Source organism: Ailuropoda melanoleuca, chromosome 11 (genome assembly GCF_002007445.2).
Source record: "Ailuropoda melanoleuca isolate Jingjing chromosome 11, ASM200744v2, whole genome shotgun sequence".
Lineage (NCBI taxonomy): Eukaryota > Metazoa > Chordata > Mammalia > Carnivora > Ursidae > Ailuropoda > Ailuropoda melanoleuca.
Genome location: NC_048228.1, coordinates 9,240,501 through 9,250,260, shown reverse-complemented (window position 1 = coordinate 9,250,260; position 9,760 = coordinate 9,240,501). Strand labels below are relative to the sequence as shown.

At 60.2% G+C, this 9,760-nt stretch overlaps 1 long non-coding RNA gene across 1 annotated transcript; it reads right to left on the bottom strand.

Annotated features, from left to right (window-relative positions):
- Positions 1-3,473: 3,473 nt before the first annotated feature.
- Positions 3,474-8,196, bottom strand: LOC117804317. The gene is made up of 3 exons (XR_004628654.1): positions 6,739-8,196; positions 6,561-6,647; positions 3,474-3,725 (listed from the first exon to the last, which is right to left on the bottom strand). It is a non-coding gene; the product is annotated as an uncharacterized LOC117804317 (long non-coding RNA).
- Between the last annotated feature and the right edge of the window lie 1,564 nt (positions 8,197-9,760).

Below are 9,760 nucleotides of genomic sequence, written 5' to 3'. Positions count from 1 at the left end.
CAGGAGGGACCAGGGTGTCGACAGGGCTCAGCCCTGCCCCCGCGTTCCCCCACAAGTCCCTCTGATGGGACAGACAGCCCACACCCCCCGGGGATGTCCCAGTTTGATGGGGGACCAAAAAAGGAGCCAGGTCACGAACAGATGAGTCCTGCTGTCTGAGTCCTGAGCAGTGCAGGGGGGAGAAACGATTCCAGGTGGGTGGATGAGGGCTGGGGGTCGGGGGGGGGCCGCCGTGGGGGCTCCTCCTCCCACCACAGTGCCTCAGGACTTCTTCCTCGGAGGGGGCTTCTCGGATTTTCAGGAAGGGCCTTGTAAAGGCTGGGGTGCGAGGGGGTGATTCCAAAGAGCCCAGAGGTCTATGTTCGTGAAGAGAATGTCGATATCCAGACACCCCTCACTTCAGGCAGAGCAGGGGGTGACAGCCGCGTCCCTCAGCACAGCAGGAAGGTTTGGAACCATTCCCTTTCCATAGGGCTCTCATCCTGGGGTCCAATTCACCAACATTTGTTAACACGCTTCTCTTCATAAGCTGTGGGCTGCGTGCTGTGGCGCGGAGCCTGGGCCTGCCGTCACCTCTCACAGTCCCCCTGAGGCCCCCCACTTCCAGGAACCCAGCAGACCCCCGAGCACCCAGCTTCTCCCAGCTCACCATGGCCCAGAGGCTTCCCAAGAGGTAGGAGGCCCCAAAGGGCTCCAGACTCTGGAGTTCCACTGGCTCTTGGCTCCTGTGTGTGAGGTCACCCCTCCTCTCCTGTAGAAAGGACGAGATGTTCCTGCCCTCCTGCCTCCTGGGCAGGGATGAGTGTCCAGTGCAAAGGCTCTGGAAACTCAAGGGCATGACGTGATGCTGGCGCTCCCACAGCTCCCAGCCAGGGCTCAAGTGCCCTCAGGACACTGGCCAGACCTGTGACGGCAGCGTCCTTTGGGGCCTGGCTGTAGTTCCCTCGAGGCTGGGATGAGATGAAGCTGGAGCTCAGGTAGTGAGGCTGGAGGAGGCCCTTGGGGAGGGCAGAGCAAAGAGACCCGACGGGGAGGTGTTTCATGGGGGGCGGGGGGTGCTGTCTTCCAGCACACCCTGGGGGCCGGGGGGCTGTGGACAGGACCTTTCTCTGGCCCCTCCCACCACGGTTGGCTCAGGGCAGGTCCTTTGCGTCCAAGTCTCTCTGTGGCTCGGGAAGAAAATAAGCATAGAAGTCCCCCGGGGCAGGCATCACTGGGAGGGGCGCGACGGCCACGGCCCTGCTGGGGAGCTGCTCTCGGCACGTGGGTCCCCGCAGGTGGACAGCAGGCCTTGGAGGCAGGGCCACCGCCCCAAACTAGCTGACTGGGGAAACCCGGGCAGGGCAACCTGGCCGGCCAGCACACAGCTGTGTGACCCGGGGGGTCACTGACTTCCCTGGATGGAAGCAGCTGGGAGGGAATATTTCTACAGGGCCCCGAAGCCTAGACGCCAGGTCGCTAAGGTCACCTGGTTGCGCCTGCATAGCCCCCTCTCCAGCGTGCACCAGCCCGCCCCGGACGGGGCCTCGGGGAGGCGTGCACCTGACCCCAGAGGCCTGGGCTGCCCCACCCCAGCCTCTCCCTTCCCTCCTTCGGCGCCTGACTCACGGGACTGGAGGGGGGCTCATGCCATGATTACCGTTCCGTGTGCGGCTGTATTGAGATAGAAACCACATGCCGCACAGTTCACACACTCCAAGCGTGCAACGCGGTGGCACTTGGTATATCACGGAGTTTTGCAACCCCCAGCACAGACATCTTTGGGAACACGCGCACAGGATGCTCTCTCAAGCCTGGCTTCTTTCCCTTAGCAAACGTGTTCAGGGCTCACCCTGCCCGTGGCCCAGGGTCACTGGGCCTTTGCTCGGCCGAATAATCGTCCAGCGTGTGTGTCCACCACGGTCTGTTCGAGTCCGCACTCTGGAAGGATACTCCGGGCCGTTACTGTCTCCTTGCTCCCTGGGCCCGTCTGGCCCCCTCCCCCTGGAGAGCGGACACCCCGTGAGTAGCAGGGCAGGACCACGTTCGCTGGGCACCTGGAGGAGCACACGGAGCTGACGCGGCCCCGTCGGGCGGAGCCTTTGTCAGAGGCAGCAGCCACCACAGTGTGCCCCCCCTTCATGGCCCACCCTGTCCCCCCACCCACCTCCCCTCATACTCCAGATGGGCCCCTGAATCATAAAACCAACATTTACATTTAACGTGCAGGGCACTCTGCCAGTGTCTCACCGAGGCGCTACGGACGTTTAGGTGGGGACAGCTCCGTGGGGACCGTCCTGGACACTGAGGATGGCTGGCAGCATCCCTGGTCTCTACTCACTAGATGCCGGGAGCGCCTCACCCTCCTGGTTGTGACAACCAAGCCATTAACCCACGTGTCCCCCAAGCAGCTCACTGGCCTCTGGCTGAGAACGCACACTGCCCCCTTTCTTGCCCGAAACAAGCTGGAACAACGGACCTGGCACCTGGGGCACCAGCTGGCAGAGAGGCCGAGGCCTGGGGAGGCTCGGAGGCCTGGCCGAGGAGAGACCAGCTCCAGAGCCCGCCCCCGGGTGCGCCCCTAACCCCCCCAGGGGGGAGCCGGGACCCCAGGAGGCTTCGGGCCCCTCCAGCCTCCCCCGTGGCAGCGGCAGCGCACTTGAGTCTCTCTGTCTTTGGACTCGGTTTGAAAAACTCCCTCACGCCGCCCTCCTGGCGAGTTCCGCCAACACTGTGGAATTTTCCGGGCTTCTCCCCGCCCCCCCCCCGCCCCCAAATCCTTATCATTCCTTTCATTTTTCAATGTTCACAAGACAAAGGAAATAAGCCCTTGGAGGAAGACACAAGCTGTGTTTGTTCCTTAGCTGCTGGCTGCGATGTAACCGGATCCTGCTTGGGGAGGTCATGCTGGGGACCCTGCGCAGAGCCCCGCCTGGGGTGAGCTGTGGGTAGCCCTGGCGTGCTGACAGAGGGAGGCAAAAAAGCCCCCACAGGCCACGATGGACACCCCGTGGCAATGCGCTTCTTATGGGGGGGCGCGGGGGGTTCTGGCCTGGTCCCCGCCTTCTCAGGGTCCCTGCTGGCTGAGGGCCAGCTGACGGCCTGGGGAGCTGACCTAGCCAGGAGCCGGGGTGCACACAGACAACGGAAGAGGCTGGACTCCGGGGCCAACCAAATCTGCATCCTGGCTCTGTGTGGCAGGTCCCTTAACCTCCCAGAGCCTGTCTCCTCATCTGTGCCTTCCTTGCTCTGGCCACTACCGAAGAAAAGCCCCACCACCCACTTCTCCATCACTTATTTGAGACAAAGGCTGAAGGAGGATCTGGTTGGGGGAGTCACCATCACACACCTCAACGGCCAGGAGCAGGGAAAGCACATATGGAATCTGTATGCATCTGGCTTTCAGTCACAAGTTCCCTGGGGGCCACCCTGAGCCGTCAGACAAGAGCAGGTACCCTGCCCAGCAGACAGCCCTGCATGAGACAGGGGCAGGCCCCTGAGTGACTACCGGTCCCACCCGCAGTGATTCTTGCTGAGGCAAAAGTGGGGGGGGGGATTTATCGGTTCACATCATTCAAAAGCCCAATGGTAAGTGATTTCAGGTATGGCCGGATCCAGGAGTTTTAGCAACGTTTCCAGGACCTAGTTCAGACTCCAGTTTCTTTCTCTGCCCTTCAGTTCACGTACTGTGGGCTGGCTTCCCTCTCAGACATCTGGTTCCAGCTCAGCCCCAGCTTCACATCGCCCTAATTGAAGGACAGCAGAAAAAGACAGACCGGAGTTTCCTAGTCAATCAGAGTTAGTTCTGATCGGTTATGATTAGCTTGATTTGAGTCACATGTCCATTGTGATCCAATCACACGAGCCAGAGGAATGCAATGCTCTGGTTGGCCAGACCTGAGTCATGCGGTCTGTCCTTGCAGCCTGGAAGGGAATCAAGCCAATTGAACTGAGTGGCCTGAGAGTTGCAACGGGGTGGGTTCCCAGAAGTCCAGTGGGGTGCCCTGGACAGAAGAAAGGATGCTGGGCAGCCAAAGCAGCGATCCGCAGAATGACCACTGGCGGACTCCCCGACTTGCCCCTGGGCCGTGCCTGACCGGCCGTCCTGCGTTCCCAGAGTGGGCCTTTGGCCTCTCCTGACTGACAGTTGGCCGGTGTGGTGACAGGCGGTTGGCGGCCCCCTGCTGCCCCCTGGCCTCTCCTGACTGGCAGTCAGCAGGCACCCCGGTGGGCAGTTGGCCCTGGCATGTCTGGCAGCTGACCAGTCCTATCTGGCAGTCCTTCTTGCGGCTGCCCTGAGGGGGACAGGGAAATCTCCTGGGCTCGCCACTATGCCCCCCCCCGTCTGCCCCTCCTTGCACCGCCACTCCCTAGCAGCCCCCGAGAGCGCGTGGTGTCTGGGAGGCCGGAGCTGGCTATAAAAGCCTTTTGTCCCCATGTGGTAGAAGGAGCTCCAGTGGGAGCAAGAGGACTTTGGGGGCCAGTCGTGGTCTCTGAAACCAGGGGACAGTGGTCCCCAGATGCAGGGATTCGGGAAATGTGAGAATGGTGCACGGTTTGCCCCCGACGTTCAGGGCCGCTCCGAGTTCTGGAAGGCCCATCACGGGTCAGGTGCTGGGGCTGGGGGGTGGGGGAGCAGTGGTGGCCATGAATTTAGTAGACAGGGCCTGCCCTCACTGAGTTTGCAGCCCGTCGGGAAGAGGGGCCTGACCCGTGTGCTCATGACTTAGATGTGTCATGCTGCTGTTGGTGGCAGTGGCCTCCCAGAGAGGGGACATGTAGGCTGAGGCCCGGGCCTTCTCCCTCCGGGGGGAGCCCAGAGCGAAGGCCCAGCTAGAGGAGTGTCTGAGGCAGGGCAAGAAGGTTGGAGCAGCCTGGCAGGGTGTTGGGGAGGAGGGGAAAGCCAGCGACGTACCCTCTGAGCTCTGGAGAAAGCGGGGATGCCCAATCAGAGAGGGTCTGCTGGGCTCTGGTAAGGATCTGGGCCCTTCTCCCAAGGGCAGTGACATGCTCAGGCTTGCCTTTTTACAAAGGTCTTTCTGGATCCAGGGAACTGATTGTGGGAGCAGTTGGGTAATCCCGATGAGAGAGGGGGTGGCCCCCAGCAGAAAGGGGTGGATGTGAGGGATGGGTGGGCTCTCTGGAGGTGGCATTGTGGGGCCTGGGGCTGCCCCCCCGCCCAGCCTGTTAGTCAACAGCCGCCAAGTGACAGGAGCCGTGGGGTCACGTGATTGCACAAATGAGGGGGTCCTCGGCCTCTCGTGGCGCCCACGGGCACACTCACACCCCCCCACACACCCCCCCGTGTCTGTGCGCATGGGTACACACAGAGTGAGTGGAGGGAGGGTGTCTGAGATGTTGGGGGGAGATGGGACGATTCATGCTTTATGCGTCCTCTGTTGTAACTGGCAGCTGCCACACGTGGCACTCGCCTAGTTCTGAAAAGCGATTTAGTGAATGAAAGGTGAGAATGGGAAAGTGATCGCGCCGGCTGCGAGCGCTGGCCTGTTGGGTCACCGCCGGCTCAGAGGCCTCGGATGCTGGCTCTGCCCAGCCCAGCCCCTTCTGCCGGCCCGGCCGGCTGCCACCTGCGCTCGGGAGATCGCACGTGTCAAGGGCCAGGGGCGGCTGTCGCTGCAATGGCTGTCCTCTCCTGTCCCCTGAGCCCTCCCGACCTGCTGACCACGCCCCACCCCCCCCACCCCCCGCCCTGCACCTGTCGGGAATAGAGGAGGCTCCGATGAGGAAGGGTCTGCGCCACCGGCCCCGGGGAGCCCAAGACAGACTGGAGGCCCGGCCAGGGGCTGCCCCAGGGCAAGGGAAGGAGGCCGGCCTCTTCTCCACGACCAGCTGGTCCGTGCGCCCGGCTCCTGCCCCAGGCCGGGATGACAGATGGCCCCTGAAGGAAAGGTCACTGTTTCGGGAGCAGCAGTTCTGTGTCCGGCGGAGGCGGGCGGGGTGGGGCGCCTTCTGAGCGCTCGCTCGGCCCATGTCTGGCGTTTGGGAGCCCGGACCTCGACAGCAACTGGACTTTATTTTGGTTACTAAGGATGGGAAGGTTCAGGTCGTAAATCACTGCCTGGTGGGGCAGCCAGCCTCTCCCCCGGGGCAGCCCTCGGGCCGAGGCCTCTTCCAGGCCTGCGTGTCCCCACAGGGCGGGAGGTCTGGTGGCGGGGCTCGGGAGCCCAGTGGGGAGGCAGGGGAGAAAGGAAGGGGTCTCGGGGCCTGGGTTCAGAGCAAGGTTAGCCAAATAGTGGATAAATTAAGCGAGGGAAACAGACAGCTCCCCTCCCGGTGAACTTTTCACCCAGCGAACTTGCTCCACACCCACTCAGGTGGCACAGCTCCCGCCCCGTGGCTGTCACCTCTCGGGGGGGTTGTCACCTGCCTCTTCCCCCAGCCACCACCACTGCCGCCCGAGGCGAGAGGGTGAGGATGGGGCCCTCGGGCTCCCAGGCCATCCGCTGGCAGGGAGCTGCTGACGTCGCATCCAGACTCTCGGGGTTTCGACCCAGTCTGCCCCGCCTCAAGTCTGAACTCGGGCACCCCTGCCCTGCCCTCCCCTCACCCAGTGTCCTCACCCTGAGCGGGTCACACGATTCTGGCAGACCCAGCAGCTGCCCTCGACGGGGCCGGAGACTATCACGGTGGGCCCGGAGTTGTCCTTCCTGAAAATGGCAGAGATTTAGGGCAGGATCTCCCGTGGGACCCGTCACCCCACACCTCCTCCTCTTGACTTGCTTCTGGCCTGAGCCACACCTTAGGGGACCAGCTCCATCTTCGGGGCGAGCCAAGAGGCCCTCTCTATGGCAAAGTGGGCTTGAGGGGTCCCCCAAGCAAGGGCCATTGCCCCAGGCTTGGCACCACAAATAGACATGCCCCTCAGGCACTGGAACCTTCTCTGTGCCAGGTCCCATGGACAGAAAGAGACTCGTGGGTCATCAGGCTACGAAGTGCATGCCAGAGGAGGGCACCGGGGTTGGGGAGACGCCAGGGACCATCAGCAGGAAGGGGGTCTGCTGCAGAGCTGGAGGAGGTCCTGAGGACGCTCCCCTAGCTGTCCCCTCCCACTGGCCTGCTCTCCCGTCCAGCCTGGCCGTGTAGATGGGGCTCGGAAGAAATGCCCAACCCTGATGCGCAGACTCGGGGGGCCAGGAGACCAACAGGGGGCGGGGCCGGACGTTGCCAGGCGTTCACTGGGTCCCTGGGCACCTGCGGATGAGTGCCCGCTGAGCGCTGGCCGGGGCCCAGGGACACACAGTGCACTGGGCCAGGAGCCTGTGAGAGCTGAGCAGACAGCAGGTGGATGGACAGATAGACCAGGACACAGACCAGCCACAGGGGCAAATACCAGTCGGTGGCTGGGGTGATCCGTGAAGGCCGCAGGCAGGATGTGCTGGGGGAGCTGAGGTCAGAATCCTTCTAAAGAGGAGACGCCCCTGGGGAGGGAGTGGTGTGGGGTGAGGCGGAGGCCAGGGCGGGCCGGAAACACAGGACTGATGGGCAGCGGGGAAACCTGGCCAAGGCCACGACCTTAGATTTGCCCTTGGCCCTCCTGGTAGCTTATCCTTTTGTCGTCTGTTCAAGGCAGCCTGCCCCCCTGGCAGGAAGGCCTGAGAGCTGGTGTTCCTCTTCCACAGACAAATGTGGCCACAACCCCATGGGGGGAAATGAGACCCGGATTGCTTTGGGCCCCACCGGCAGACAGGCCCGAGCCGTCTGTAGGCAGGGAGGGCGGGAGGAACCCTCCGGCTCCATCACGGCCAACATCGTCTCCCGGAGAGTGACCTCCGAGACCTGCGAGAACTGCCTGCTCCTCCGAGGGACCCAGAGCCATCCTTCCCATCCGACAAGTGCGTCCAGTCTCCGGCCAAACAATGTGGACAACGTGGTCCCCCTGGGTTGCATTCCCAGGAGGGGGCTCTGCGGCACTGATGTTGTCATCCCCTCCCACCAGGGGCTCCTGGGGGTCAGGAACCTGGAGGAGGTAGACAGGGCGCTCCTGGGGGTGGGCCCCGCCGACCTCACCCTGTCATTCCAGAGCGGGGCCACGGGGGAGGCAGAGAGCGTGGGCCAGGCGTGGAAAGGATGAGTTTGTCCTTCCGACAAAGAGACCCTGATATCAGGGAATCTGCCTCGGCTTCCATAAAGCATCACCTTTCTTGCACTTCCCGACATGAAATTAGCTCTGTGTTCCCTGGTTATAAAAATAATATACCCTCGTTATTTTTAAAAATTAAAATAATGTTAAAAAAGCATTCAGGCGTCAGTAGTGATGTCGTGGGGCGAGGGCTGCCTTCCCTGACCTTCCCTCGACAGCCGCATCTGTCATGGGGCAGGTGCCCCATGCAGATGGGTCGAAGGAGCAAGGGAAGGAAAGAAGGGAAGAGGAAGAAAATCATGGGATCCTTCAAAGAGAGCTGACAACTTTAAGAATGGGACATCATGGCCATCAGCATCCCGCCCCCCTCAAGAAATAGGTTCTCCTGAATGCCGGCTGTCCAACAGTGGGATTTCCCTGGGGCACGCTGACCTTTCTGCTTCCTGTCTTTCCCACAGTTCCTGGGCCAGGGGCTTCCCGGACCAGATGGTCTGCCCATGGGCTCATTGTTCTAAAGTATTTCTTTAGTATTATTAAAGAGATGGTGTCGTGTCAAGAAAGAAGAAAGGGAAAAAAAAAAAAAAAGCAAAGCTGGGCACTCACCAAACACCCGAGCAAGGACCGTTTTCCTGCCTGTGAATGGTCCTGGGACTCAGCTCAACTCACACACCCTTAGAACGTGCTCAGGCTTTTTACTGACATTCACGGTTCTCAACTATTACCTAACACCCTACAGACGTGTTCCGTGCGTAACCCTCAGAATTCCCACTTTAAAGATCATTTCAATGGCTGTAGATTCTCCTTCACCTTTCCCACAGTTCTGGTAAATTCCTTTCCTAATGGGTGTGTAGGCTGTGGCAGGGTTGTTTTGTTTTTGTTTTGTTTTGTTTTTTTGCCATTGATAACTTGCGGTCATGGATATTTGACCAGCTGTGGGGGTTTGCACCTTTTAAACCTTCTCCTTGGGATGGATTCCAGTGGGGGCTACAGGAACCAAGAACACACGTAGTTTTATGGCTTTTATTCTGGGTGTCAGCCCCTTGCTTTTCAAAGGGTGCCGCCAATTCGCGATTCCATCAGCAGTAGGGGAAGGATACGAATTTCGAATTTCTCGGCATGCTTGCCAATGCTGGGTGTGGCCTTAAAAACATTTTTTTTTTTTGCCAACTTAGTAAATATAAAATAGTCTCGCAGGGCCTCCTTAATCTGCTCTTTTTTAGATTTTTAGCGTAAAGAAAGCTTTTACAAAGTGGCAATTCGGAGCAAGTGAGCTTAGCTGGTGGATTCACCTCTGAGCCCCAGACCATCACATAGAAAGGGGGTAAGACCACCACCTCCTTGTGGCCGTATTGTGATCATTTTTCCCCCCCAATTCAGCCAACTGTTTTCTTTTCATTTGCATATTTATAGGAGCTTTAGGTCCACACAGCACTTTCAGAATACCCAAATCAAAACACTCTCTTTGGGGCGCCTGGGTGGCACAGCGGTTAAGCGTCTGCCTTCAGCTCAGGGCGTGATCCCGGCGTTACGGGATCGAGCCCCACATCAGGCTCCTCCGCTATGAGCCTGCTTCTTCCTCTCCCACTCCCCCAGCTTGTGTTCCCTCTCTCACTGGCTGTCTCTATCTCTGTCAAATAAATAAATAAAAACAAAAAAACAAAAAAAAAACACTCTCTTTGC